A 27,482-nucleotide genomic window follows, 5' to 3' on the forward strand; every position below is an offset into this window, starting at 1 on the left:
TATATGTAGCTCTAGATGAGGGGTTAGCAAATTTTTTGTGTGTTGCCAGAGGACAAATATTATATAGGCTTTGAAAGATATAAAGCGTACTGTAGCACAAAAACAGCCATAGAAAGCCTGACTGAATCCCAATAAACCTTCATAGTCATGTACCACATAACATTTTGATCAACTAGGGACCAAATATATGCCAGTGGTCCCATCTATATATATAAAAAGCTAATATGCTAAGTGTCCGACCGTCCAACCTGTCGCTATGATGCACACTGACCACCAGAGGGCAGAAGCTCAATGCAGGAGCTGCTGTGACAAGCACAGAGAAACAGCACTGTGGACCTGGCACCCACAAAGCAACACTCGACTTTCCCCAAGTGGGACACAGGCCCCACCACCACCCTGGAGTGACACCCCACCAAATCACAGCCAATGCTGCTGAGACCCCATGGCACAAAATGTGGCCCACAGCCCAGCCCAACCCAAAATGATTGCTGTGGGCACCGGGTAATGACGTCACGTAGCAACGCCCAGCGGCTACTAGCATATATATCAAAATCCCAAATGCATCTCTCTAGTGGCCACTAGCCTCCTTGCAGTTTCTTCAGCCCAGGAGCATGACTTGCTTTATAGCCAGGTGCAAACATTTTGCACTTTAACCAAATGTCTGTGAAGCGTTTTCCCATGCCTTATCTCATTTGATCCTCACAGAAGTCCTGGAGTAGGTAGATAGGATACTCAGTGAAATCCTATTTTCTTTTCATTAGCCAGAAAACGGAGATTTAGAAAGCTTAGAAACTTGACCCAACTGAAAAGAAGAAATGGTGAACCTTGAAAATGACTTCAGGTTTTCTCACTGCACCGAATATAGTCAAACACTGCTACAGTTAAATATTTTACCTTTTGTTCTCCCTGCATGATTTACAATAATAATCTGCTTCATGTTGTGATGCTGACAATTACCTGAAAGAGAAGTTGGGGTGCTTCACTGGGCTGAAAAAAGTTTAGCTAAATCAGAAAGCAGGTCTAATTAAGCAAGCTTATCTATATATATAAAAGCCAAAGTGACCATCGCAACCGAATGGATGACCAAACAGGCTGAGTGGGGCAACTAGGCCGGCAGGAGGGTTAGTGAGGGGCAACCAAACAACTGAACAGCAGGCTGTGTGGGACAGCCAGGCCCGCAGGGAGGGCAGTGAGGGGCGACCAGGCCAGCGGGGGGGGGGGGGGGGGAGGCGCAGTTGGGGGCGACCAGGCCAGCATGGGGGGCAGTAAGGGGCGACCAGGCTGGCGAGTGGGGGCAGTTAGGGGTGACCAGACAGACTGGCAGGGGGAAAGTTGGGGGCAACCAGGCTGGCAGGGGGGTAGTAAGGGGCGACCAGGCTGGTGGGAGGGGGCAGTTAGGGGTGATCAGGCAGGCAGGCAGATGAGCAGTTAGGAGCCAGTGGTCTGGATTGTGAGAGAGATGTCAGATTGGAGAGGGTGCAGGCTGGGCTGAGGGGATCCCCCCACCTCCATGCACGAATTTCGTGCACCAGGCCTCTAGTCCTATATAATAAAAGCCTAATATGCTAAGTGTCCAGTCGTCCAGTCGTCCATTCAACCAATCAAAGCGTAATATGCTAATGATATGCTAAGGCCACTCAACAGCTCACTATGATGTGCACTGACCACCAGGGGGCAGGTGCTCCAACCGGTATATTAGTTTGCTGTTGGGGTCCAGCCTATCGGGACTGAGCGAGATGGGCCAGACATGCCCTGGAGCCCTCCTGCGGTCCCTCCCCGGCTGGCCAACCTCCTGCATCCTTCCCTAGCCCGGATCGTGCACCAGTGGGGTCCCTCAGCCTGGCCTGCACCCTCTCACAATCTGGAACCCCCTGAGGGATGTCAGAGAGATGGTTTCAGCCTGATGGCAGAATGGCTGGCCGCTATGACATGTACTGACTACCAGGGGGCAGATGCTCAATGCAGGAGCTGCCCCTGGTCGTCAGTGAGCTTCCACAGGCAGGGGGAGCGCCGCTTAGCCAGAAGCCAGACTCACAGCTGGCGAGCGCAGTGGTGGTGGCAGGAGCCTCTCCCGCCTCCACGGCTGTGCTAAGGACGTCCGACTGACGGCTCCTGGACTGTGAGAGGGCACAGGCCAGGCTGAGAGAATCCCCGCCCCCACTGAGTGCACGAATTTCGTGCACCAGGCCTCTAGTCTATATATATAAAGCTCTCGCTGGTGCCAATTGCACACATGTGTTTTGATCTGTCATTTGTCGATCATGAATTTGGTTGACACTTCTATTATAGAGAAAGGGCGAATAGTGATATTTAAATATTTTTTCTAATTAATTTCCTTTCAATGTGCAAGAATTCATGCACCAGGCCACTAGTAAGATTATAATGAAGCTAAAAAAATTCCTATTGCTTAGTGATTTTATAGCTGTTGAAACATAGGCATTACTCATGTGTTTGTGATGATGCTGATGTAAACAAACCTACTTGTTGCCAGGCGTACAATTATATACAGTACATACTAGATAATAATAATAAATGACTGTTACTGGTTTATGTATTTACTATACTATACTTCTTGTTATTTTAGAGTATATTCTTGCTACTTATAAAAAATTGCCATAAAATATGCTGTTACACCAGCAGCAGCTTCATACATCTCATGTTTACCCCCATCTCTTGATTGCATCATTTTTTCTTGTGCTTCATTTAACCTCATGTTGTTTTCAAGTTTAATAAAAAGTACTTTCATCTGCTATGGATACATGTTTTTGTTAATGTGAAAGGAACAGATACTCAGCACTTTGGGGGAACTGCTCTTCAAAGGCAGTTTTCCAGGCAGGAGAGGTGTTGATACAATTGTTTTCCTTCTCAATGCCTGAAGAGCTCTAGAGGTATGTGAAGGATACTCTGTGCTGGGTAGCTTTGAGGACCTCTGCCAGGATTCCCACACCCACTCACCCTATTATTGGCAACCTCTTCCTTTCCTCTCGTTTGCCTGGACTTGACTGGTTCTCAGAAAATGGGCAATGAGGAGAGGAAACAGTGTGCTAGGGTCAGAAAGAGTGACAGCATCCACAACAAACACAAGTATAATCCTCACTACACAGGAATGAATGGAAATAAAGGAATAAAACACTCATCTTAGTGCTTTACCAGCCCATCACCTGTCAGGTGGTGAGGCGATACCAAATTAGGAATAAAAAAATCCAGAGTCAAATGGGTCCTAGCTCTGCTGTTCACCAACCCTGCACTTTCCTGCTCTTCCAGAGAAAAAGCCTACATTTTCAGGCTCAACAGTTGAATCTACTATGAATAACAAAAAGTGTCTACTATCTCCACCCTCCAAAGATTACAGAGTGTAGGGACTGTCATTTGTGCTTTCTGTGGGGTAGCTGGATAAAATTGGATAGCTAACATTTTAAGAATCCCTTAATTCTGCCTGGCATCCCTGCGCCTTGTGAAAGCAACCCTCAAGGCCTGACTTGGATCTTGAAAGTTCTTTCTGCTTAAGTCACTCGCCAACTTAAAACTTCAATAGCTACTTATTTTCATACAGGGGTGGGAGACATCCAGCCTGAGAAATCATTTGGTCTGGCCCTGCCAAAGCGTTAGGGGTGTGTTAATTAAATGTTTGACCAAATACAACAGGCTAATTTTTAAGTTGTTAATTTTGTATGGCCAGAGAATGATGTTATACTAGTAAATATCCAAATGGCTCTTGGCAGAAAAAAGATTCCCCACCCCTGCCAGGTATTCAGAAACCTATTGGTCTCAGGACCTCTTTCCATTCTTAAAAATTATTGAGGACCCCGAAGAGCTTTTTTATGTGCACTTAGTTACTTCTATCAATATTTACCATATTAGAAATTAAAACTGCCCTAGCCGGTTTGGCTAAGTGGATAGAGCATTGGCCTGTGGACTGAAGAGTCCTGGGTTCGATTCTGGCCAAGGGCACATGCCTGGGTTGCAGGCTCGATTCCCAGTAGGGGGCTTACAGGAGGCAGCCAATCAATGAATGATTCTCTCTCACTATTGATGTTTGTCTCCCTCTCTCCCTTCCTCTCTGAAATCAATAAAAATATATTTTTTAAAAAATTAAAACTAAGAAATTTCTAAAACTTTATTATTCGTTTAAAATTTACAATAAATAAACCCATTGATGTTAACATAAATGCACTTTACTGAAAATATCTATATATATAAAAGCCTATGTGACCGGCCGACTGGCCAGTCGCTATGATGGGGCAGACGCTCAATGCAGGAACTACCAGCTGCGGTCACTTGGCAGCAGTGGTTCTCCAGTGATGCACCTGGAACCAGAGAGGAGGGAGCCCAATTCCGGGCTGCGTCACCCAAGAACTGCCCTCTTGCAATCCAGAACCCCTTGGGGGATGTCTGAGAGCTGGTTTTGGCCCAATCCCTGCAGGCCAGGCCGAGGGATCTCACCAGTGCACGAATCCGTGTACCAGGTCTCTAATGTTTCATAAAATAAAGTATTAATGAGAAGAGTGGTGTCATACATTTGTGTAAATCTCCTTAACACCTGGCTTTACAAAAGACAGCTGGATTCTACTATCTGTTTCTGCATTTAACCTGTTGCAATATCTTATGTCCTATAGTCTGTGGAAAACCTCACTTGCATTAGTGAGAGAATGAGGCTGAAAAAGCACATTTTAACATTGTTTAACAATTAATTTTGAGCTCACTGACTCCTGGAAGGAATTCAGGGATGCCAGGGGTTCTGGGACCACACTATGAAAACCATTGGCCTACAGAATAAATTCTAAGTGAGACATACAGGGCATTCAAGGTCATTCTAGACATACAAGGACCTCCACGTTCTGGCTTCCCTTTCCCTGTTTAACGTCAGCAGCGTCCGCTCCCCGTGTCTCCTGTACTCCCACTACACCAGTCACAGCAGCCAACCAGACGGTATCCTGTCTTGGTGCCTTTGCAAACATCCCTTTCTCTGCCTGAAATTAGCTTCCCCTTGCAGACTCAAGAGCTAAGCTGAATCTGTTTAACCCTGGATTGCCCCCTCTGACCCACTCTAACAGAGCTGACCCGCCCCTGCGGGCAGAGCACAGGCTAGGAAGTCCGCGAGGCTGGAGGTGAGCCTCCATCAGTCCTTCACGGGCTGGGTGACCCCTGGCAAGTAGCTTCACCGCCCACGCTTGTTTCCTCGCTGCTGAAATGGGGCCAACCCGGGATGGAGGTGGCCGTTACCCAGAAGAGTGCAGCGAAGAGTGCTAACGGGCACCAAAAAAAAACAAAAAAACAAAAAAAACAAAAAATGACCGTGTGAGCTTGCTGAGTGGGTGGACCGCTGAAAGACCGCGGGGCTTGTCCTTCCTGGGCATTTACTTTCTAGATGCCCGCACAGTTCCGGGGCTCCCCATCCCCCTGGACTAAGCGCTGTCTTGTCAGAGAGGAGGCCCCTGGGTGGAGGTGCGAGGTTACGCGCTCAAGGTCACCCATCCCACAGCGGGTCCCGAGTGAGGCGGCGGGCGCAGCTCTTCGCCCGAGGCAGCGTCCCCCGTCAGCCCGCCTGTGAGGCCGAGACCCGGCCGCTCTCGGCTTCTGTCGTCTCCCTCCTGGGCCCGCGCGTGGCCTCGGGGAGGGAGGCCCGCGGCGGCGGGATTTGAACCCGTGTCCCCTAGCTCTCTTCAGGGCTGGGTTTACCCTAGTTGAGACGCCGCTTGGAGAGCGGGTCAAAGGCCGGAACCGGGCACCCCGGGCGGAAGGCGAGAGGCCGCCAGTGCTGGCGGGGCTCGGCCGCTCCGCGGCGCCCGCTCCACACCGCCCCGCCCCCACCTCCCCCGCCGCGCGCCCTCCTAACGGCTCCGGCGCACGCCGCCGCGCGACGGGCGGGGCAGGGGCGGGGCCTGGGAGCCAACGCCCCGCCCCCAGGCAGCCCCGCCCCCCCCCGCCCCGCCCCCGCCTCAGCGCTGCTGCCCGGATCGAGCCCCCAGCCGCTCGCCCGCCAGCCGCCCTCGGGAGCCGCCCCCACCCGCCCCTCTCGCGTCCTCCGTCGCTCCTGCGCAGGGGAAACATGGCGGCGGGAAGGGAGTGAGCGGTCCGTGCGGCCCCGCGCCCGCAGGTAAGCGCCTAGGCGGCTGCCTCCGCCAGCCGGGACAGCCCGCTGCTTGAGGGGCCTGGAGGACCACGGCCCGCCAGGGCGGGGAGGCGGCGGCGGGACCTGCCGGCCCTCTGCTCCTGCCCCTCGGGACCCGGCTGTCTGTGTCTGTCGGGGCCGGTCGGCCTGTCGGTGGTCCGAGCGCGGTCGCGGCCCTTCCCCACCTCGTCAGCGCGGCCCGAAGGCCGGTGGCCGGTTCTGCGTCCGCGGCCGGGCTGGCGGGTCCCAGGGTCCAGCCGGCGGCCTGACGCGGCAGGAGGTCCCGGCCCGGGGAACCCAAGGACAGAAGGACCTTTGGAGGTTCGGCATCGCGGGGCGGTGGGTGCGAGAGTCGCCCTGCCCAGGCCCGAGGGGGCTGGGGTCGGCTTTGAGCCGAGGGCGGGGACTCGGAGGGGTTGTCAGTCTGCGCGCCCGGTCTGTGGGTCTGCACGGACGCCGGAGCTGAGAGATGCTGTGGGTCCGGGCCCGGGCCCAGGTGGAGGACCGAGGTCGGCGGTGCGGGGGACCCGGAGCTGTCAGCAGCGTCCTCCAGGCTGGCTCCGGCGTCGGGAGCTGCGCGACCACTCACTGTGGCGCTGGAAACGGGCGGGGAGTGTAAGTTTCGTACCGCAGACCTGGGGTGGGGGTGGGGGCGCTGGGCACCCAGGTGAGCAAGGTACCAGGAGGGCTGGACCCCTGGGCAGTTCTGTGGGCCCGCCCCGAGAGCAATGAGGAAGTTTCCAGGAGATCTCCCTGGAACCCAGATGTTCCGAAACCCAGAACACCTCCAGACTGGAAGGGAATTTAAAAGTGACCCAGGGTCCCTTTCTTCCATCCCGTCCTAAAGTAGCTTTGAAAATCCCAAATTCTCCCGTGATGTTTTGGCCCACCTGTTTTTACACTCCCTCCAGTGATGGGAAACTAATCTCTTCCCAAGGAAACCCTTTTCCTTGTGGACACTCTTCAAGATACCTGAAGATAATAATCATATTCCTGGAGTCATGTCTTGCCTTCCCTAATTCCAGTTCCTTCACTTGGTTATTATATGTTGTGGTTCTCTAATCCCTTCTCTGAATGATCTCTAGTTTGCCCATATCCCCTCTAAAGGAGAGCTTCTTAATGTGAATGAGCAAGTATTAAGTTGCTCCAAGAAGCTCCTTGGCCCCAAGGATTGACCTGTTTAAATAAAAAATGCTCTAGTCCCTTCCTCATTTCTGTGCTGTTTTGATCTTTAAAAAAACAAACAAACAAACAAAAAAACATCTAGTACTGTTTGTTCGAACAAATGGGAAATGTTGGGTTTGCCCTCATTTTTTAAATGTCTATAAATTATTAAATGAGCTAATGTATATCAAAGTGTTGCAATGCACCATGCAAATAGAATATTTTAATTTTTTTATTCTGAAAAAGGATTGAAACCTAGTTGGTGCCAAACTGCAATTTAATATTTAGTTGGAAAGGGAAATGCTTTATTATATTGAACTTTATGCTCTATTTCTAACTGCCAGCAGACGGCCCAAAATGACTATGAAAAACATTTTTTGTTGCTCACTTACCAGCATTAATTTTTTACTTGCTTTTTCATTACTTAGCCTTGGTATGGGGTTAAGTTTTTAAAAAGGGTCTTTTACCAAGGTCTTAAACCCCTGCCTAAGCATCCTTGTTGGTTAGTAATTTTTTAAGCTCAGAAGAGCTGTGATGGCCTTGTAGATAAAATGCCAAGCTCTTGTATCTGGGACCCTGTTCTAGTTCTAAGCAAAGTTTTGATGTTTCCATAACATAGACAAGTACATACCAGGAATCAGAATTGGTTCTTTATCCTTATTCATACATGTTCATTTTTTAAGTTGTTTAGTGGTTTTGAAGTTTGTAGTATATGTGTCAAGTTTTGGTTTCTGGTATGTAGGTTGGATAAAAATTTGTATAACATCTTTCTGTACAGACCCAGGAAAGGTTCTGGTTCTTTCCCTTCATGGGACTTGGAGTTAGTAGTAGGAAATCCTAAAAACTGTGAGAAAGAACTGGTGTGACTATCCCACTGAAAATTTAAGTTGAACGTGTTCTCACCTTTACATTTATGCATCTACTGTTGTGTCAGCACTATGCCATGTATTGTGTTTAGCTGGATCTACAAATATGAATAAGATACACTTCCAATCTTAGTTCTAAATGCTAAAATACTACTAGTATACCTCAGAATAAGAGGTAAGAGCTATGCATATAGTGCTTAAGGTTAGAGTGCTAGCCTAGGACTTTGGGGAAGACTTTGGGAACAGTTGAGACCTGACCCAAATCTTAAATGTTAAGGAGGAGTAAGTCAGGCAAAGATGAATGAAAAGTGTGCTTCAAACAGAGAAAACAGCTTGAGGAAAGTCATCAATATGAGAAAAGGAGTAGCTTGCATGGATAATCACAAGCAGTTTGGGACTGCTAAGAGTATAACAGTGAAGACATAAGTGGTAAATTGTGAGGCTGGAAATACATATCATGGTAGAGTTTGTATGTATGAGTATCTTGAAATTAATTTAGTGAGGGATTTTTTAAAAAAATCACTGAAAGGTTTTTATCAGACATGGTTGAATAACATCTTTGAAATGTGATCACAGGGGTGAGGAGAAAGGAATGGAGGCTTTATGATTGATTGGGTATGCAGATGACAGGGTGAGGAGTCCGGCATGATAGCCAGGTTTTTTGTCAGGGTGACTAGGTGGATAGTGGTGACATTAACTGAGACAGGAAACACTGGATGATGAGTTCAGTTTTGGACTTGAAGATTTTGTGAGTTCTTGAGTTAGGTCAATGAGCAAATGTGGTGGAAGTAAGTTAGAAAAAAAAAAAAGGAGGTTTTGGTCAGAAAGTGGAATATTGGAGTTAAATCGTCTGATTTGGAGCTGTTGTAGGTCTCTGTGTGGGTAGCTGGAGTACAGCAGAGGTGAAGGTCAGTGAAGCTGAGTATGACAAGGAACTCAGATGTTCTTTTATTAAATGAGTCTTCTGTGTGGATTGTGAAGTGATTTAAGATGCTAGAATGTGGGGAAGAGAGACTACTGTGACCCAGGTGCAGTGAATATAGGTGATTCATTGGGAGGGTGAGTAGATAACAGATGAGAAGGGTAGAGAGTGACATAGCCAGATGGCATAAACCTCAAAGGAGGAGGGGTTTTTAAACACAAGAGTGGGAGAATAAAGTTGTTTTTTGTTTAACTTTTCTGGAAGCAGGTTTCTGATTTCTTCATCTTTATTTGGGACTCATGTTAATCACTCAGTTTGCTCTGAAGAGTCTGTTCTTGATCTTGGAAAATAGGAGGGCAAATACTCTATATCAAATCTTTTCTGCCAATACTTAATGGCAAAGGCAATGGAGGTTTTTCCTGATGATTAGTGGGTAAATATAGGAAACAATCAGATCTATCTGGACTATGTCACTTATTGGCCTTAGGATTGTAAGCAAATTGTTTAACCTCTGAGACTTGCAGTGTCCTCATCTTTAAAAAATAAATTCCTACTTCATAGGGTGTCACAAAGATTATAAAAATAATGTGTGTGTGCATAATTACTAGAAAAGCAATTGGTGCTTTGTAGATGCAAAGTAAATGTTAAGATGTTAGTTCTTTTCCAACTACCTTTAGGGGACTTTACCTCTGCTGGGGAAAAGAAAGTTTTTTTTGTGCTCAACCTAAATTATAAGGCAATAAGTACTTTATGGGAGATAAAAGCAAAATGATGTAGGAATTGAAAGGAGGATGCCATCATTTTCAACATTTGGAAACAAAGTTGACATCACACTCAAGATGAATTTCATTTGGGTCTTGGAGAACAAATTTCAATAGATTTAATGATTTAGGTGAAGATACAAAGTAGGGAAAGTATAAGATATCTTTGTTAAAAAATGGTAGTCACTATAGGTTTGAGTATTGTATTTGTGTAACTCAGTTGTGAAAATGTGGCTAAGGAGATGGGCTGGGGCCATCGTATTAAAGACCTGAAACTATGGAGTTTGGACTTGATTCTAGATATACTAGGGAGGTATAGATAGTACGTACATCTTCTCTCACTACCTGTTTCCTAACTGTAAAATTTATAAGCATTGATTAAACCAAGGAAGACATTTCACATTCAGAAATGTTTCTGTGTAGGCCAAGTTTAGGTTAAACACATAAGTGCTAAGCCCAACTAGCATGTTTCAATGGTTGAGCATTGACCTAAGAACCTGGAGGTCACGGTTCAATTCCTGGTCAGGGCACATGCCTGGGTTGCAGGCTTGATCCCCAGTGTGGGGCTTGCAGGAGGCAGCCAATCAGTGATTCTCTCTCATCATTGATGTTTCTATCCCTCTCCCTCTCTCCCTTCCTCTCTGAAATCAATAAAAATATTTTTTAAAAAAATAAGTGCTAAGATTTGTTTTGTAGTTGAATCTTTGCATTAACCTTGTTTGGTAGATAGGCTTAGTGGAGTTAAGAAACATAGAAGATCTCACTGGCAGAAAGTGACTAAAGATGCTCTGATTTCAAGTTCTTTTTTTATACTACCATAGTGACTTAGATTTGGGAAGAAGCCTGGGTTTCTCATTAAAGAACCCAGAGCTGGTCACTTGCTTCTCTGATCCTTCACCTTTTGCACTCGGATGTCGAGTGTGACTTGACACGATTAGCATTAGAATAAAGGAATCGAGAAAAAAGCAAGCGAGTGCAAAGGGTTAATTCTTGGGAATCGAACCCCCACCTTATGGTGTATGGGACGATGCTTCAATCAACTGAGCCACACTGGCCAGGGCTCCTTAAATTTTGAAGCATATAAAGGCTGCTGCATTATTTTTTCCCCCTTCTGTATTATGTGTTACAAATGTTAGCTTTTAAAATTAAAGTATGTACATATTGTATATTCATTTTAATCACTATGTCTATTGCTCATTGATGTATTATAGGCACATCTCTAAGTGGTTTCTTATTTATTATAATTGCTTTTATTCATAATTACATAGAATTTCCTCTGGGACATTCAAACATGAATAAAGGCTATTTTAGTCATTATGTCTTTTAAAGTATTATAGAAAACATGAGAGCCAGCATACTTGTTCTTGGAGATATTTGAGTGGAGAACAGACAACCATTTGTCTTAGAGGATTTAGAATGTTGGACTTCCAACCCTGATTTTTTTATGTTCTATCTTATCTTCAGGTGCCTCAAGGGACTTCTGGAAAGTCTCCAAACCAGATTAAATTTGTCTCTAATATATGTGTAAAGAGACAAAATTATTCATACAGCCTTGGCCGATGTGGCTCAATTGGTTGGGTATCATCTCATGCACAGAAAAGTTACAGTTCGATTTCTGGTCAGGGCATATGCCCAGGTTGCAATGTTTCACTCTCACTTCAATGTTTCTCGCTCTCTCTCTCTCTCTCTCTCTCTCTCTCTCTCTCTCTCTCTCCCTCCCTCTCCCTAAAAATCAATTTAAAATCTTTTAAAAATATTCATACAACACTATTATAGCAGAAAATTCAAACTAGTCCAAATGACTATCAATAAAATAATGAAAATATTATGGTATATTTACCTAATGGAAATGCATACAATAATGAAAATACATAAACTAGACCTATATAGTAACTTGGGTGAATCTCACAAATAAAAGTTGTGTGAATAAAGCAAATGGCAGAACACATTTATAAAGCTTAACATGCATTATTATTTAGGGAAGCATGTTTATTATTTAGGAAAGTGGTGTTTTGAATGTCAAGGAAATAGCAATTGTTAAGTTTCAAAGAGAAAGGAACAGTTAGCGTGAAAGTTTCTAGGCAGATAAAGTAAGAATACTATAAAAAGACCATTGGATAACAACAGCAACAATAAATCATTGTGCTCTGAGGTACAGTAAGGGATACCAAGATACTAGATAAGTGGATATCTTAGAATAGTAGTAATTCAATCTACCAGTTCTGTGGGCCATTTATTATCATTCCATTTAATTATGGAGAAGATGGAGTCAGGGAAGCTATTCAAAATAGAGCCTCTCTATTTTTAAGCATTTGATATATCAACACAATTGAAAGGATTTTAATCCTCTGCTGTCTATATTATCATTTCTCTAAAAAGTAACTAGGGTTAATATTGATAATTTTGTTTATGTCTTCTGTTTAATAAAGATAGAACTTAGGCTGTGGTTAGTGTATTTTCAGGATTGGATGATATTCTAAAGATCAGTATTTCCATCTCCAATATTTCAAAGGTAAGAAGGTGAAAGAGACCTTATTAGCAGCATGATATATGGAAAGAATTATGGCTTAGTGACTGAGTCCCAGTTCAAGTTCCTGTCTGCCATTCACTGGTTCTGTGATTTAGGCAAGTGGGAGCTGCAGTAGGTGATCACTAAAATTTCTTACAACTCTCAGGTTCTGTGACTATTAGGTCAATTATTCAGTGAAGAAACTGAGGCCCAAAGAAGGGACAATTTGTAGAGTCATAAAAACTGGAATTTGATTCTCTTGACTCTTGGTTCAAGAAATCTGATGGAAGAATCATCAAATATTTGAGTGGCTGCTATATATCAGGCACGTATGTAGTACCTGAAAAAACAAAGGCACATGAAATTGCTTTAGAATTTATCCACTATAAAAGTAACAACTAGCATCTTCTGTTTGTTTGTTTACACATATACTGTCTTACTCCAGAATATACCTAAAGCATACCAACTCTGTGTAACATGCCATAACTACAAGTCTGAAGGGTTCCTATACACCCCCCCCCCAACAGCTTAATAATTCACTAGAACAACTCACAGAACGCAAGAAAGTACCATACAGGTTTATTATAAAGGATACAAATCAGGAACAGCCAAATGAAGAAACACCAAGGGTGAAGTCTAGGAGAGTCCTGAACCCAAAGCTTCCTTGTCCTCTCTCTCCATGGAATCAGAGCACATCACCTTCTAGGATATTCACACGTTTCAGGAGTATACAGTTTGGGGAACACAGATCAACCCATACTAGTCTACCCTCCGCCCTGTCCCCCCCAATTCATTCATGGTACTTCCCATGTGCAAAAGTCATTCACTTCATCCCAACATTCCCCAAGGTCTTAACGTAGTCCAACATCAACTCTAGGTCCAGAATCTCATGTAAATGTAATTAACTCAAAAATCTCATCTTCTAAATCATCTAAATAAGGTATGGGTGGAACTCTGGTATGGTCTATATGGGGGGAAAAATTCTTCTCCATTTGTGGATCTGTGAAACCTAGAAAACAACTTACCTGCTTCTAAGGTACAATGGTAGCACAGGAATAGGAAAGTTATTTCCATTAGGAAAGGGAGAAAATGGAAGGAATAAAATGGTTGCTAGTCTAAAGCAAATTTCACCCATCGGGGCAAATTCCATTTGATATCAAGGCTTGGGATAATCCTGTCTGGATACTCTGTCCTCTGGCCTGCTGGGACAGCCCGACCCTTTTAGCTCAAGAGGACCCCAGTGGTTCAGTCATCTGTGGTGCTGCCCTTGGTGTTATTCCTTCATTTTGTTTTCTTCTCTCTCCCTTTCAGTCCAGGCTGGAAGCACTTCTGCTGGTATGAAATTCTCAAAAACCTTGTCAGTCTCTCATATAATTCATGGGGTCCAAACCATTTGACAAGAGGGTCCTCTGCAGATCTTTCCTGGGTAATCATGTATATACTGTATAACCGTATCTTTGTTTGATTTTTCCTGGGTAACCATGTGTATATACCCATATCTATTTCTAACTTGTGCAGTGGTTGATTGTATCCATGAGTCAGGCAAATGATTGTCCAGCCACACCCTTGGCACTGTCTTCAGAGCACGCTGTCTGTCTGGATAGGCAGAGAATTTTCTAAATCACCAAGTGCTGGGTCCTTTTTACTTAACAGTTTATTCTTCAGTTTATCTCTTCTCATATTTTACTATATAATAAAAGGGTAATATGCAGATTGACCTTGAGGGTAGAACAACCAGAATGACTGCTCAACCAGTCACTATGAGGTGCACTGACCACTTCTTGGTCCCTTTCCCCGGCCAGCAGGCTCTGATCGCCTGTTGGCTAACGGGGAACTGGGGGTGGTTGGCGGGTGGCGCCAGGCCAAGGCCCCTGCCCCACCAGTTGCCCCAAACAGAGGGCAACCTGCGGCAGGGGCGGGGCCAGCAAGCAGGTGGGAACGGCCAACCTCTCAGTCTCTTCCCCTGGCTGTCAGGCTCGGATTGCCTGATGGCAAATGGGGAACTGGGGGTGGGTGGCAGCAGGAGGCAGGGCAGCTGCAGGCAGCCAGGGAAGATGGCCCTGCTCACAGACCAGGCCTAGGCACCGTACCCATGCACGAATTTTGTGCACCGGGCCTCTAGTTTTACTATAAGCACCAAGTAAAAGTAGATCACAATGTCAACAATTTTCTTAGATTTTCCTCAACTAAATAAGTTCATCACATACAAGTTCACCCAATGGCTGAACACAATTCAGACAAGTTTTTTTTGCCGCTATTACAAGAAGTGTCTTTCCTCCAGTATCTAATAACATGTTCATCATTTCCTTTTAAAACCTCATTAGAAGCACCTTTAGTGTTTTTGTTAGAGCAGCACTCTACTCTCATCAGTACCAAAGTCTGTATTAGTTTCCTGGGCCTACCAAAAGCTGGAAGTGCCGAAACTGGTTTGGCTCAGTGGATAGAGCGTCGGCCTGTGGACTGAAAGGTCCCAGGTTCGATTCCGGTCAAGGGCATGTACCTTGGTTGCAGGCACATCCCCAGTAGGGGGTGTGCAGGAGGCAGCTGATCGATGTTTCTCTCTCATCGATGTTTCTAACTCTCTATCCTCTCTCTTCCTCTCTGTAAAAAATCAATAAAATATATTTTTTTTTAAAAAAGAAAAGCTGGAAGAGGCAAAGAAGGATCTTCTGCATACTTCAGAGAGAGCATGACCCTGCAACACCTTTATTTCACACTTCTAGCCTCTAGAACCATGAGAGGATAAATTTCTGTTGTTTATTACATCCAGTATATGGTACTTTGTTATGGCAGCCCTAAGAAGCCAAAATGGGTGTTAACCTGGAGGTACTGTAGTCATTAGTGAAAGACAGTGAGTGTATGTGATATTTTTTTTGTATCCCTAGGATTTCCTGCCATTTCTCTTTCTTCTTTTAAATCATATTTGTGTCTAGTTGCACTACAAAGTTTACTTTTGTTGTGTTAACAGCTTATGATTTGCCTTTATCTCAGGAGAGTAGCCTTAAATCATTGGTAGGGATCTTGGTACCAAGGGGCCTTCAAACTTTTGGAGGGGTAGGGCTTTAGTTTTATAGACCTTCCTTCTGCTAGAATGCCTAGTACTGGTTCTCAGTTTCCTTTCCATGCATATGTTGTAATACCTCCTGCATCCCGGTGAAACAAGAACAACTCCAGTGGCACTTCATTCATTTAGCTCTTGGATAGGCATTTGACCCATAAATGATGAATTACATGAGGCCTTTATCATTACTTCTAATGGACATCTGTGATTTTCAGTTTTGAGTTATTTTTAAAGACCACATTCTTTGCCTATCCTAATGAGGACCTGTACTTCTTTGGATTTCCCTTAGTGCCAGTCACAGTGTTGGCAGGTCTCTTAGAAGATACTATATAAATATTGTTTTATCTATGGCACTGCTAGTGAGAGACTAGCTCTAGTAATAAATAAGAGATGTTAGTTGCCAGGGCTGTCATTTCAATTTATCTTGCTTACAGTGAGCTCATTAATAAATTGTCACAGTGGTAATATGAAAATAATGAACCTTCTGGAGGCCCAGCTGGGGCACAAAGTGCTAGCAGGGACCTTCAGGGCAATTGCTATTGTTATACACAGTTCAGTTAAAGGATTTCAGGCTCTTTTCCCCCTTTGAAACATTTATATTTTGCAAAATTGAAATTCTTTTTTTAACACTTGTGTACTTTCTAATTGTACTTGAATTCAATTTAACAAACATATATCTGATGCCTACTATCATCAGACAATGTGTTAGACCCTAGGGATATAAAGATAAATAAGCCATCCCTTAGGGCCTCACTGTCAAATAGGCTATAGAGGCATATAAACAATACAGTATTTAAATGCTATTAAGTATAAACCAGATATCAACATAGCACAGAAGAAATTATTATCTAGGGAAAAGTGCTAAGAAGGCTGAGGAAGAGGAGATACATTGATTTCTGAGTTAAAATTTGAAGGATCAGTGCTAATTTGACAAATGGAGTGTGTAATGGGAAAAGGGACTTCATTATAGATGAGTTGAGGGACTATAGATCATTTAAAATAACTTAGGGGAGGAAGGTAGAGAGAAGGAAAAAATGGGTAGATGAGGTTGGAGAAATAAGTAGTCAAGGGCCAGATCTTAAAGGATTTAGGTTTTGAAAGGTGTAGCAATGCCAAGGACTTTGGTGGATTTCATTCTATGGGCTACATGAATCTATGGAAAGATATTAAACAGAGAGTCGATATGATTGACTTTTTATTTTAGAAGAGTTATTCTGGTTGCCATACATATGGTGGAATGGAAGTAAAGAGAGACCAATCAGAAGACGATTGATTAGTTTTGTGCAAGCAAGTAACAATATAATATACTGTAAAGAGCATGACCTAGATTGTTTAAAATCCTAGTTCAATCACCTACTAACTCTCTAAACTAACTCTAAGTTTTCTTATCAGTGAAATGGGAATAATCTCATACTGGATGTTATGGAAAATCATATAAAGTAACATATATAAGTGGAATTGCTCCCATGAGCTAAGTATAAATCTAAGATGTTATGTTTTTAACTTCTGTTTTTATTGAGTTTTAAGTAACTTATAGCCAAGTATAGGATTTCTTTTTTTTTTTTTTTTTTTAAATATATTTTATTGATTTTTTTAAATTGATTTTTATTGAGAGGAAGGGAGAGGAAGAGAGAGGAAAAAAAAGAAATTTTTTTTATTGATTTTTAGAGAGGAAGGGAGAGGAAGAGAGAAAAAAAAAATCCTCGTGAGAGTAAAACATCCATCGGCTGCCTCCTACACGCCCCCTACTGGGAATTGAGCCCATAACCCAGAATCAAACCCACAACCCAGGCATATGCCCTGACCAGGAATAGAACCAGCAACCAACCTTTCAGTGCATGGAATGATGGCCAGCCAACGGAGCCACACCGCCAGGGCCCAAATGTAGGATTTTTAAGAAGCACTTTTATTTTCCTTCTATTCTACCACTGTCCCAGTAAAACAAAAAGAAAGCCGAGAGGTTACAAATATTTTATATTCACATTAAGATCCATATTTTAGAGTTTTCCAAACATTTAAAAAAATAACATAACTGAAGTATTTTTCTTTGGCTACCCTGCCAGACTCTCATTTGGAGAATTAGGCTTAGTATCTTTTTTGAGTTAGTAGTGCAATAGGAAAAGATCAGAGCCTTAGCTCAACAAATGAGCTTTTTAGCTGAGAAATAGCATCAGAGTTTACTCTGCTTCTGTTTCTTCAAGTGCTTAATAAGGATAACATGAGTAGATGTCCTAGCCATTTTGCATATTTACTGTGAGGATCACCTTCTTTCTATAAGTGAACATTCATTGTACTACTATCCAATATGCTGTTACAAGTAATGATTCAGATCAGAATTTCAATTTCAAGGGAATTATAGTGCTAAAAGAACTGTAAAAGATGTATACGAATAACTAATAAAAATAAAATAATATGTAAGTCAGCTAACTTTTAAAATTATAAAGGAGTGAAACTAGAAGTCATTTATATTTGTACAGTATATTGTAAAAATATGTTTTCCCATGCACCAAGAGGTCACTGGTTCAATTCCTAATCGGGGCACATGTTCCATTGCAGGTTCGATCCCCAGTGAGGGGTGTGCAAGAGGCATCTGATCAATGACTCTCTTTTATCATTGATGTTTCTATCTCTTTCTCCCTCTCCCTTACTCTCTCTAAATCAATAAAAACATTTTTTAAAATGTTTTATAAAGTATATTTCATATGTTTTTATTATTTAAAGTGCTTCTCCAAGTAAAGCTGAGATAGAGTCACTTTCTTAGATACTTGTGGAAAATCAGTGATAAAGATAGATTTAGATTTTATAAAGATTTTTAAACCTACATACATATTTTGATCCCAGGCTTAAATATTTACTAATATCAGTATAACTTAGTTAAGTTACTCTCAAAGCCTTAGGGGTGATGTGTGTGTGTGTGTAATGGAGATAATATCACTTGCCTTTCATATTTGTTGTGATGAAATAGTCATATATGTAAAAGTGCTAAAAAAAAACAAACCACCTAACATTCTTGTCTTTAGTCTCTTTGCTCTAGCCTACCCACCTTTTCACTGTTGTCCAATGTTGCCCAATTTTGAGTTTTGATACAGCATCTTCTCTAAGATATTTTTTAAAATTTATTTTATTGTTTGAAGTATTACAGATAGTAGTACATATGTCTCCTTTTCCCCCCATTGATCTTCCCCCGGCCTCCTGTACCCCGCGCCCCAGTGTCTTGTGTCCATTGGTCATCCTCATATGCATGCATACAAGTCAGCGGGAAGGCTGGGGAGTGTTGCGTGGAGGGGGGGGCGGGGAGATAAGAGATCTCTGAGATTTTAAAGTAGTTTTTTTACTTGTGAAAAATTTCAAACATGTAACAAAATTAAAAGGATTTTGCAATGAAAAACCTTATGTTCACCATCTAAATTTTACTATTACTTGTAAATATTGCTTATCTGCTAGTATTTATGTATCCCTCTACCTACCTAGCTGTATTGAAATTTCTCTGGTGATTTTTTTAGGACTTTTCTGAAAGATATTTAAATTAATTTGGAGACCAGGAGTACAAATGCATTTCAAATATTTGTAATTAAATAGCTTTTCTATTTAAATTGCTTTGTTCCTATGAAGAATTTTATTTACCAGGTTGTCCATTATTTTGATCTTTTTGTACTATTTGTGTTCCTACCTTCATTTCTAACCTTAATTCATCCTATTGCATTTTCCTGAGAATGCCATCAGCTAATCTTTTTTCAATTTCACATTTAGAGTAGGTTCTTTATGGTAGTCCTTGTTGTCTTTTTCTCCTTTTAAAATTAATAAAAAGCAATACTGTACATTTTGTGCCTAGTGGCAAACAGTGCAGCTAGAAGCTTTGTTTGATTAGAGAGAGATGCTAGCTAGCACAGGTCTTAAAATCTCAGGTATCTCAATACTTTCCATCAACTCCCATTTCTTGTTTCTTAGCTTGGGTGTTTCCCCAGGACAGCTCATCTATTTAGAATGCCTTAGGAGTAAATATAATCCTTTACCTATGTTTGGTTAGAGTCTCTCAGCAATTGATTGATTTTCTCCATTATATAACTCTATTTAGATGATATATTACAGAAATTCTTCAAAGTTTCTGGTTATTTGATGGTACTCTTTCCTATTTTCCATTGCTGCTAAGTAGCTGGATACTTTCTCATATTTTTTAAATCTCATATTTTCAATGACTTTTAATCAGATAGAATTTGCCATTAAGTTTTGTGGATTTCCTTAATACGCTGTGAGGACTGTATTCAGAAGTCTTTGAAAAACCAAATAATATTCATGATTATGTCTCTTAACTACTTTCATCCTCTCATTACTTTGATCCTGTAAGATTCTAGAGTGACTTATAGATACTAAAGGCTCCAGCTTGTTTTGTTTCATTTTAAGAGATTTTCTACAAAACTTCTCTCAGAAATCATCTGAATTTAAATTCAAACCACCCAAAATGTTATTCCTTTTTAAAAAATATGTCTTTTATTTATTTAAGGGAGAGAGAGAAACATCAATCTGCTGCCTCCCGTATGCATCCTTACTAGGGATTAAGCCTGCAATCTGGCCATGTGTCCTGACTGGTAATTGAACCTGCAACCCTTACAGTGCACAGGACAATGCTCAACCATCTGAGCCATACTGGCCAGGGTGAAAATACTATTCTTTAAATTAAAAAAGTAATTATTGTGCTCTGGTCATATAATTTTTTAGTTGCATGCCTTTTTTTTAATGATTAGACTTCATTCATTTCATTCAAAAATACTTACTGATTGCCTCCTCAATACCAGGTACTATTCCAAGTGCTGGGATATAGAGTTGAATAAATAACACTGATGAGGCCCCAGTAGAGGACACAAATCTTATATAATAAAAGGCTAATATGCAAATCAACCAAATGGCATTACAACCAGTTGCTATGATGCGCACTGACCACCAGGGGGCAGACTCTCAACACAGGAGCTGCCCCCTGGTGGTCAGTGCACTCCCACAGGGAGAGTGCCGCTCAGCCAGAAGCTGGGCTCATGGCTGGCAAGCGCAGCAGCAGTGGCGGGAGCCTTTCCCTCCTGCTTGACTGCGCTTAGGAGCTGTGAGACGAGCAGTAAGGAGCAGTGAGCAGGAGGGCGGTAAGGAACGAGGGGTCCCCGACTGCAAGAGGGATGTCTGCTGAGGGGGTCCCACACTGTGAGAGAGTGCACACTGGGCTGAGGGACACCCCCCCCCCAAGTGCACGAATTTCATGCACTGGGCCTCGAGTAAATAGATAAGGAACATATTAAATGGTGCTAACCACTGTGAAGAATTAAGAGTGATATGATAGACAGAGTCTGGGTGACTACTCTAGATTGAGTGGTCAGGGAAAGGTTCTCTAGGGAGGTGGCATTTACTAATAAGCTGAGACTTCAATGATAAGAAGCCAGCTATATGAGTATGAGGTGGAGCACTCCAGGTAGTATAAAGTCCTAAAGTAGTAGGTAAGGAGCTTGGCCTGCATCAGGAGCAGAGAAGGCCAGCTTGGCTTGAGCAAAATGAATGAGAGTGGTAGGAGAAAAGTTGGTAGAGGTCAGGGTCAGATCATGAACAATTATGGGGGTCAGGGTGAGGTACTGCGATTTAATTTTAAGTGCTATGGGGAGTCTTGAGATTTTAAGCAGGGGAGTGACATGATCTAATTTACATTAACATATAATCAAGATAGAGACATAATGGAGACAGTCAGCCAATGGTGAGAGCCTCTAACCAAACATAGGCCAAAGATTGTGTTTATTCATAACTTGGATATACTAAACTAGAGGCCCAGTGCACGAAATTTGTGCACTCTGTGTGTGTGTGTGGGGGGGGGTCCCTCAGCCCAGCCTGCACCCTCTCGCAGTCTGGGACCCCTTGGCGGACATCCTTCTCGCAAGTCTGGGATCCCTCTCACAGTCCGGGACCCCTCGCTCCTTACCACCCGCCTGCTCACTGCTCCTTAGCTCAGCCGAGGAGGAGGGAAAGGCTCCTGCCACTGCCGTTGCGCTCGCCAGCCATCAGCCCGGCTTCTGGCTGAATGGTGCTCCCCCTATGGGAGTGCACTGACCACCAGGGGGCAGCTTCTGCATTGAGCGTCTGCCCCCTGGTGGTCAGTGCACATCATAGCGACTGGTTGTTCCACCATTTGGTTGATTTGCATATTAGCCCTTTATTATATTGGACTAGGGACCCAGTGCATGAATTCGTGCACCTTGAAAGGAACTGTGGGTTACGAGGCTGTGGTGGGCACAGGGGCAGGTCTTGGCCCATCCTCCGTGCCCCTGCCTGGCCCTCCCTCCATGGTCCCCGGTCCGCTGTCTACTGGCAGCCATGCTCCCGCTGCTGCCGCTCCCACGTGCTGACAGCACTGGTCCCACTCACACCCGCTGACAGCACGGAGCAATTGGGGCCGGCGCCAGCAGCAGGTGTGAGTGGCGGCTCCTGCCCCGATTGCCCCTCAGGAGCAGGAGGAGGTGGAGAAGCCCTCGGGGTGATCAGGGCCAGCAGTTGCCACTTGCACCCACTGATGGCACCAAGTGATCGGGGCCAGCGCCGGGCACCGGCAGTGGGTGCAAGCGGTGGCTCTGGCACCAGCAGCAGGTGCAAGTGGGTTTGGCACCAGCAGCAGGTGTGAGCACTGGGCGGGACCGCGGCACGCGGGAGCAAAGAATTTTCAGTAACCACCAGAGGCTTGCCCCGATGACAGCGACCGGTGCCCTGTCTTCGTCTGGCACCCTGGCTCACCTGCGCCACCATCCCGCCATGTTCTGCACTCTGTCACCTGCTGCCGACCCCCGCCATGTTCCGCACGTCATAGCAACCAGTTGTTCAGTTGTTCCATTGTACAGTCTATTTGCATATTAGGGTTTTATATATATAGAAGATAGCCCAGCTTTCCTGGAAAAACTCTAAGCCTCAGAAACAAGAACTAGGCCAAATTACCTTGCTTTGAATCCAAGCTCCACCATTTACTAATTTACTAACTGTGTAACTTTGGGCAAATTATAAGATATCTCCCTGCACTCGTTTCCTCATCAGTAAAATGAAGATAATAATATTACCTATCTTACTGGGTTGTGAGAATTGAACTATTTAGTATAAGTAAAGTACTGAGAACAATGCTTGACCCATAGTAAGTACTTAATATTTAATTTTATTACTTATTTCCTCTAGATATGGATTGTCTAATATAATAGCCATGTGTTTAGTGTAGCTGAAGTACTAAATTGTAAATCTTATTTAATTTTAACTAAATTTAAAAACATCTCTGATATAGGAAAAATTTTAAGTACGTTTTGAATAACTTAGTATATGAATCTTTTCCAACTGTAAATTTTATGAAATTTGAATACAGGTCAAGAATTTCTAATAAAAATTTAGCATCTGAATTGAGATAAACTGTAATTGTAAATACACATCAGATTTTGAAGACATTATAAGAAATGTAAAGAATTCGTTGATTTTTATGATTACTGGCTGAAAGGATAATATTTAAATATATTGTGTTAATTAAAATGAATTCCTAAAATTATTTTCACATTTTTTAACTTTTTGAAATGTGACTACTAGAAAACTTAAACTGACATTCGTGGCTCAAATTATATTTCTGTTGGAGGACATTGCTCTGAAGCATGAGGCTTGGGGAAGGGCAATGGAAGAAGCACATGGCCTGGGCGAGATACTTTTTCTAATTACACAAATACCCCTGGAGATTCCAAAAAACCTTCACCAAGTGGAGCCTCCCTTCCCATCAAATTAATTCTACTCCTACCTTCTTGCTGAAAATCATTGCCTTTAATGATCCTGCCTCACTGATAAAGTGTTTTGTAATCTTCAGATATGTCAGGGTGGGGAAAAAAGTTATGAATTACTGCTCTATGTTAAAGAGTATTGCACAGGTTAGACACCTATCAATGATTTTGATGAAGTAAATATCTGGAGTTCTCTGAACTAGTACTACCATATAAAATTGTTCTCTGAAAAAAAGTCTACCACTAATCCTATTCAATGAACCCCACAGAAGTAAAATGATGAAGAATTAAAGTAGATTTTAATTCAGGGATAAATTGCTGGGTTAAAAGCTGAGGAAGGTAAAAGGTGTTTTATTCTCTAAAAGCTAAATTTCTGGGATTAAAAAAAAAACAAACTCAAAAAGCCATGCAACCATAAAGTTTTGTCTCAGAAGTGAAACTGGACATTTTTCTTTTCTTCTCATGCTTCTTGGTTCCTGCTCTTTCCATGATTACTAGTATATACAAAGATTTTCTGACTTGTTTAAAGAGGCATTATTCTCAGCAGTTAACACAAAAAAGATTCCTAGTAAATACTGAGTAACTCTTAACAAATAGTGCCACTCTTCTGCCTTAGTTGTTTGGGATGCTTATTTATATATTCTTTCTGTATCACTCACAAATAGCTTTTTAAAAAATCTATGATATGCCCTAGCTAATACCAGTCAAAAATTATTCCATGCCCTCTCAGTCAAGTAAGTTTTTTGGAAAAGTGAGTCCTTTCCTTAGATTGTTATACTATTTTGGATTCACACAGACATATTTCACTGGATGGCCCTTTGGTCTTATTGTTACAATGAAGAAAGGTAGTCTCAAAGTTTCCCAACCAGAAATGGGTGTCTGGGTAATTGCCTGAGTAGCTTGCAGAAAGATAGCTGATATTATATGATAAATTTTCCTTATTTCAATAATTTTCCTTATTTTTCTGTGAAGCTATAAAATCAGATATTTGTAGAGGTGGATGACGAGGAAACAGAGGCAAGACCTGCCTGAGAAAGCACTATAGAGTTCTAACCTCCTAGTTTTCAGGTGAAGAATTTGAAGCCCTGAGGAGGGTGACTACCCAGTGATAAAAAATGAACCAGGCAAAGTTTAGGTCTAAGTTACCTACCTCTCAGTTTTTTGGTACATAGAAAACATAATGGTCTCAAATGTCTCCATGGCCTAAGCAGAGGAAGATTTAATCTAGTTCAGGGCTCTATGACTAAGGAGGTAGTTTCTTATACAGGACTCTATCCTATTAGACTCTAATAAAATAAAGTTGGTCTTGAGATCTCTGGTACCATGTAGCATAAACATCTTTTAAAGATCTGCTTGGGCAGTATGAACCGATTTTAAAAAGTGGTAAATGAGTTAATAGTTTCTTATGGGTCCCCAAAGCCATATGAGTCTGACCTCAGATTTTAATTTTTCACCATGAAAAGGTTTTATTAAGTAACTCCTGTCTATAGATGGTGACATGCACTCAAATCTTCACTCTAGGAAACCTTGGGGAAATAAGTCACTTTTAGAAGCTTAATGTTCTGAATAGTTATAGGTTTGTTTTATTCAATACACATTAAAACTTTATTTTTAAAATCATTTTAGGTGGAAAGTATTCTAAAATGGATTGTACCCTTTCTCCCCACCCCCCTCTTTTTAATTTAGTTTGTTGAGTCTAATTTAACCTTTTCTTTTTTTTATTGTTTAAAGTATTACATATAGTACATTTATCTCCTTTTTTCCCCCCATTGGCCTTCCCCCAGCCTCCCCTACCCTCTGTCGCATGCCCTCATTCCCCCCCCCCCCGCCCAGTGTCTTGTGTTCATTGGTTGTGCTTATATGCATGCATACAAGTCCTTTGGTTGATCTCTTTCCCCCTCTCCCCAACACTCCCCAGTCTTCCCGCTATAATTTGACAGTCTGTTCGGTGCTTTACTTCCTCTGTATCTATCTTTTTGTTCATCAGGTTATAATGTTCTTTATTTTCCATAAATGAGTGAGATCATGTGGTATTTTTCTTTCATTGCCTGGCTTATTTCACTTAACATAATGTTCTCCAGGTCCATCCATGCTGCTGCAAATGGTGAGAGTTCCTTTTTTATAGCAGTGTAGTATTCCATTGTGTAGATGTACCATAGTTTTCTAATCCTCTCATCTGCTGATGGGCATTTAGGCTGTTTTCAAATCTTAGCTATGGTGAATTGTGCTGCTATGAACATAGGGGTGCATATATCCTTTCTGATTGGTGTTTCTAGTTTCTTGGGATATATTCCTAGAAGTGGGATTACTGGGTCAAATGGGAGTTCCATTTTTAGTTTTTTGAGGAAACTCCATACTGTTCTCCACAGTGGCTGCACCAGTCTGCATCCCACCAGCAGTGCACAAGGGTTCCTTTTTCTCCGAATCCTCACCAGCACTTGTCATTTGTTGATTTGTTGATGATTGCCATTCTGACAGGTGTGAGATGGTACCACATTGTTGTTTTGATTTGCATCTTTCGAATAATTAGTGACTTTGAGCATGTCTTCATATGTCTCTTGGCCTTCTGTCTTCTTTTAAAAATATTCTATTTAGGTCTGTTGCCCATTTTTTTATTGGATCATTTATCTTCCTTTTATTAAGTTGTATAAGTTCCCTGTAGATGTTGGAGATTAAACCTTTATCAGTGATAACATTTGCAAATATGTTCTCCCATACAGTGGGCTCTCTTGTTTTGTTGATGGTTTCTTTTGCTGTGCAAAGCTTTTTATTTAGATGTAGTCCCATTTGTTTATTTTCTCTTTAGCTTCCATTGCCCTAGGAGCGGTATCAGTGAAGAAATTGCTCCGGCATATGTCTGAGATTCCTCTGCCTGTGGATTCCTCTAGTGTTTTTATGGTTTCCCATCTTATGTTTAAGTCCTTATCCATTTTGAGTTTATTTTTGTGTATGGTGTAAGTTGGTGATCTAGTTTCATTTTTTTGCATGTATCTGTCTAATTTTCCCAACACCATTTATTGAAGAGACTGTCTTGACTCCATTGTATGTTCATGCCTCCCTTGTCAAATATTAATTGAGCATAGTGGTTTGGGTCGATTTCTGGGTTCTCTGTTCTATTCCATTGGTCTGCATGTCTGTTCTTGTGCCAATACCAGGCTGTTTTGAGAACAGTGCCTTGTAATACAGCTTGAAATCTGGTATTGAGATCCCACCTACTTTGTTCTTCTTTCTCAGGACTGCTGTGGCTATTCGGGGTCTTTTTTATTCCAGATGAATTTTTGGAGAGTTCTTTCTAGGTCTGTGAAATATGCTGTTGGTATTTTAATGGGGAGTACATTGAATCTATAGATTGCTTTGGGTAGTATGGACATTTTAATGATGTTGATTCTACCAATCCATGAACACGGTATGTTCTTCCATCTGTTTATGTCTTCCTCTATCTCTTTTTTCAGTGTCCTGTAGTTTTCCGCGTATAGGTTTTTTACCTCCTTAGTTAAGTTTATTCCTAGGTATCTTAATTTTTTTGGTGCGATGGTAAATGGGATTGCTTTTTTAGTCTCTCTTTCTGTAAGTTCACTATTGGTGTATAGAAATGCCATAGCTTTCTTGGCGTTAATTTTGTATCCTGCTACATTGCCGAATTCATTTATTAAGTCTAGTAGTTTTTTGATGGAGTCTTTCGGGTTTTTTATGTACAATATCATGTCATCTGCAAATAAGGACAGCTTTACTTCTTCTTTTCCAATTTGACTGCCTTTTATTTCTTTTTTTTTTTTTTTTTTTTTTTGGGTGATTATGTAATTTTTATTTTCTTTTTTTCTTTTTTTTTTTTTTTAATATTTTTATTGAGGTATTATATGTGTACATATCTTACCATTACCCCCCCACCCCACACCCACACATGCCCTCCCCCCCAGAGTTTTGCGTCCATTGTTTATGCTTATATGCATGCATACAAGTCCTTCGTTTGATTTCATAACTCCCCCACCTTTCCCAAACTTTCCCTCTGTACTTTGAAAGTCTGTTTGATGCTTTACTGTCTCTGTATCTATCTTTTTGTTCACCACTTTATAATGTTCTTTACTATCCCTAAATGAGTGAGATCATGTGGTATTGTTCTTTCATTGACTGGCTTATTTCACTTAGCATAATGTTCTCCAATTCCATCCAGGTTGCTGCAAATGATGAGAATTCCTTCTTTTTTATGGCAGCATAGTATTCCATTGTGTAGATGTACCACAGTTTTCCGATCCAGTCATCTGCTGATGGGCACCTAGGCTGTTTCCAAATCTTAGCTATTGTAAATTGTGCTGCTATGAACATA

General features: G+C 42.2%; 1 protein-coding gene across 5 annotated transcripts in view; it reads left to right on the forward strand.

The window, feature by feature from the left end:
- Positions 1-5,990: 5,990 nt before the first annotated feature.
- SCMH1 (Scm polycomb group protein homolog 1) overlaps positions 5,991-27,482 on the forward strand; it is a 140,814-nt gene continuing 119,322 nt past the window's right edge. For 3 of the 5 annotated variants that reach the window (XM_028160264.2, XM_054720460.1, XM_054720455.1), the window contains exon 1: positions 5,992-6,097. The gene's annotated coding sequence lies outside the window, so the exon portion shown is untranslated. Of the gene's footprint in view, positions 6,098-27,482 lie in introns of all 5 variants that reach the window. The other 2 variants (XM_028160267.2, XM_054720459.1) reach the window with 2 other exon arrangements.

This window comes from Eptesicus fuscus, chromosome 9 (genome assembly GCF_027574615.1).
Source record: "Eptesicus fuscus isolate TK198812 chromosome 9, DD_ASM_mEF_20220401, whole genome shotgun sequence".
NCBI lineage: Eukaryota > Metazoa > Chordata > Mammalia > Chiroptera > Vespertilionidae > Eptesicus > Eptesicus fuscus.